Source organism: Arachis stenosperma, chromosome 1, assembly GCF_014773155.1.
Source record: "Arachis stenosperma cultivar V10309 chromosome 1, arast.V10309.gnm1.PFL2, whole genome shotgun sequence".
Taxonomy (NCBI): domain Eukaryota; kingdom Viridiplantae; phylum Streptophyta; class Magnoliopsida; order Fabales; family Fabaceae; genus Arachis; species Arachis stenosperma.
Genome location: NC_080377.1, coordinates 79,696,372 through 79,699,833, shown reverse-complemented (window position 1 = coordinate 79,699,833; position 3,462 = coordinate 79,696,372). Strand labels below are relative to the sequence as shown.

The 3,462-nt window shown below is 41.9% G+C and overlaps 1 non-coding gene across 1 annotated transcript; it reads left to right on the top strand.

Moving 5' to 3' along the window:
- The first annotated feature begins 3,059 nt into the window (after positions 1 to 3,059).
- Positions 3,060 to 3,218, top strand: LOC130955869 (5.8S ribosomal RNA). The gene has a single exon (XR_009076932.1). It is a non-coding gene; the product is annotated as a 5.8S ribosomal RNA (ribosomal RNA).
- The last annotated feature ends 244 nt before the right edge of the window (positions 3,219 to 3,462 follow it).

The following is a 3,462-nucleotide window of genomic DNA, read 5'->3' as shown; positions in this document are numbered from 1 at the left end:
AAGGCCTTTACATCCCTGTTGATTTCATAATCTTAGACACTAGGAAGGAGGAGGATGAATGCATCATCCTGGGAAGACCTTTCCTAGCCACAGCAGGAGCTGTGATAGATGTTAACAGAGGAGAATCAGTCCTTCAATTGAATGGGGACTACCTTGTGTTTAAGACTCAAGGATCTTCCTCTGCAACCATGGAAAGGAAGCATGAAAAGCTTCTCTCAATACAGAGTCAAACAAAGCCCCCACAATCAAACTCTAAGTTTGGTGTTGGGAGGCCACAACCAAACTCTAAGTTTGGTGTTGAATTCCCACATTCAAACTCTAAGTTTGGTGTTGGGAATCTACAACATTGACCTGATCACCTGTGTGGCCCCATGAGAGCCCACTGTCAAGCTATTGACATTAAAGAAGCGCTTATTGGGAGGCAACCCAATTTTTATTTATCTAATTTTATTTTTTATTTTTATTTTATTGTTCTTTTATGTTTTATTAGGTTCATGATCATGTGGAGTCACAAAACAAATACTAAAATTTAAAACAGAATCAAAAACAGCAGAAGAAACAGGACACCCTAGAGGAAGACCTTGTTGGCGTTTGAACGCCAGTAAGGAGCATCTGGCTGGCATTCAACGCCAGAACAAAGCATGGATCTGGTGTTGAACGCCAGAAACATGCAGCAATCTAGCGTTTAAACGCCAGGATTGCACACTGAGGAAAGCTGGCGTTCAACGCCAGAAACATGCTACAGATTGGTGTTGAACGCCCAAAACAAGCATAGAGCAGGCGTTTAACGCCAGAAACAAGCATCAATCTGGCGTTAAACGCCAGGATTGCATGCAGAGGGCATTTTTGCACGCCTCATTGGTGCAGGGATGTAAATCCTTGACACCTCAGGATCTGTGGACCCCACAGGATCCCTACTTACCTCAACCTACCTTCCCCCTCTCTCTCACACCTCAATCACTCTCCCCCATCACCTATTCACCACTCACATCCATCATCTCTTTCCCTACCCAATCCCACCCATATCTTCTTCTTCTTCCATCCTTTCTTCTTTTGCTCGAGGGCGAGCAACATTCTAAGTTTGGTGTGGTAAAAGCATAGCTTTTTTATTTTTCCATAACCATTGATGGCACCTAAGGCCAGAGAAACCTCAAAAAAAAAAAGAAGAGAAAAGGGAAGACAAAAGCTTTCACCTCTGAGTCATGGGAGATAAAGAGATTCATCTCAAGGGTCTACATCTCAGTAGTAGAGCATTTGACTGCAAATCAAGAGATCCCTGAGACACCTCAGGGGATACATTTTCCTCCACACAATTATTGGGAGCAACAAAAGGATAAGAGCACCAAAATCACTAGGGATCAAGCAACAAAGGCAAGGAAGAGACATAAAGGAGCTCAAAAAGCACCATTGGTCTTTCAAAAAAGTGCCACCCTCACTAAGGTGGATTCATTCCTTGTTCTTATTTCTCTGTTTTTCAATTTTTTATGCTATATGTGTATCTATGTTTTGTGTCTTTACTACATGATCATTAGTATGTAGTAACTATGTCTTAAAGCTATGAATAATTCCATGAATCCTTCACCTTTCTTAAATGAAACATGTTTTTAATACAAAAGAACAAGAAGTACATGAGTTTTGAATTTATCCTTGAATTTAGTTTAATTATATTGATGTGGTGACAATACTTTTTATTTTCTGAATGAATGCTTGAACAATGCATATTTTTTATCTTGTTGTTTATGAATGTTAAAATTGTTGGCTCTTGAAAGAATGATGAACAAAGAGAAATGTTATTGATAATCTGAAAAATCATGAAATTGATTCTTGAAGCAAGAAAAAGCAGTGAAAAAGCAAAAGCTTGAGGAAAAAAATGGCAAAAAAAATAATAATAGAAAGAAAAAGAAAAAGCAAGCAGAAAAAGCCAATAGCCCTTAAAACCAAAAGGCAAGGGTAAAAAGGATCCAAGGCTTTGAGCATCAATGGATAGGAGGTCCCAAGGAAATAAAATCCAGGCCTAAGCAGCTAAATCAAGCTGTCCCTAACCATGTGCTTGTGGCATGCAGGTCCAAGTGAAAATCTTGAGACTGAGTGGTTAAAGTCGTGATCCAAAGCAAAAAGAGTGTGCTTAAGAGCTCTGGACACCTCTAACCGGGGACTTTAGCAAAGCTGAGTCACAATCTGAAAAGGTTCACCCAGTCATATGTATGTGGCATTTATGTATCCGGTGGTAATACTAGAAAACAAAGTGCTTAGGGCCACAGCCAAGACTCATAAAAGTAGCTGTGTTCAAGAATCAACAAACTTAACTAGGAGAATCAATAACACTATCTGAAATTCTAAGTTCCTAGAGATGCCAACCACTCTAAACTTAAAAGGATAAAATGAGATGCCAAAACTGTTCAGAAGCAAAAAGCTACAAGTCCCGCTCATCTAATTAGAATTAATATTCATTGATATTCTGAGCTTTATAGTATATTCTCTTCTTTTTATCCTAATTGATTTTCAGTTGCTTGGGGACAAGCAACAATTTAAGTTTGGTGTTGTCATGAGCGGATAATTTATACGCTTTTTAGCATTGTTTTTAGTAATTGTTAGTAGGATCTAGCTACTTTTAGGGATGTTTTCATTAGTTTTTATGTTAAATTCACATTTCTAGACTTTACTATGAGTTTGTGAGTTTTTCTGTAATTTCAGGTATTTTCTGGCTGAAATTGAGGGACCTGAGCAAAACTCTAATAAGAAGGCTGACAAAGGACTGCTGATGCTGTTGGATTCTGACCTCCCTGCACTCAAAATGGATTCTGACCTCCCTGCACTCAAAATGGATTTTCTGGAAAGTAGACATCCAGAGCTTTCCAGGAATATATAATAGTCCATACTTTATTCGAGATTAGATAACGCAAACTGGCGCTCAACGCCAGTTCCACGCTGCATTCTGGAGTCAAACGCTAGAAACACGTCACGAACCAGAGTCCGTTGCAACGGAGGCAGGTCGCGTTGCAACGTTGGCTGGGGGCCGTTGCAACGGATGCTGGCGCGGTGCAACGGATGCTGGGCGCGACTCTCGGCAACGGATATCTCGGCTCTTGCATCGATGAAGAACGTAGCGAAATGCGATACTTGGTGTGAATTGCAGAATCCCGTGAACCATCGAGACTTTAAATAGGTAGGACGGCGCGGCTGCTCTGTTGAGCCGTGCCACGGAATCGGGAGCTCCAAGTGGGCCACCTTGGAGACCTGATGCGGTTATGAGTACGACCGGGCGTGATAGGCACTCGGTCCTCCGGATTTTCAAGGGCCGCCGGGGGCGCACCGGACACCACGCGGAAGTTTGAGGCAATAACAGGTCTGTGATGCCCTTAGATGTTCTGGGCCGCACGCGCGCTACACTGATGTATTCAACGAGTCTATAGCCTTGGCACCGCGGCAGATGGTGGTCGAGAACAACCCTCGTGGCCAGTC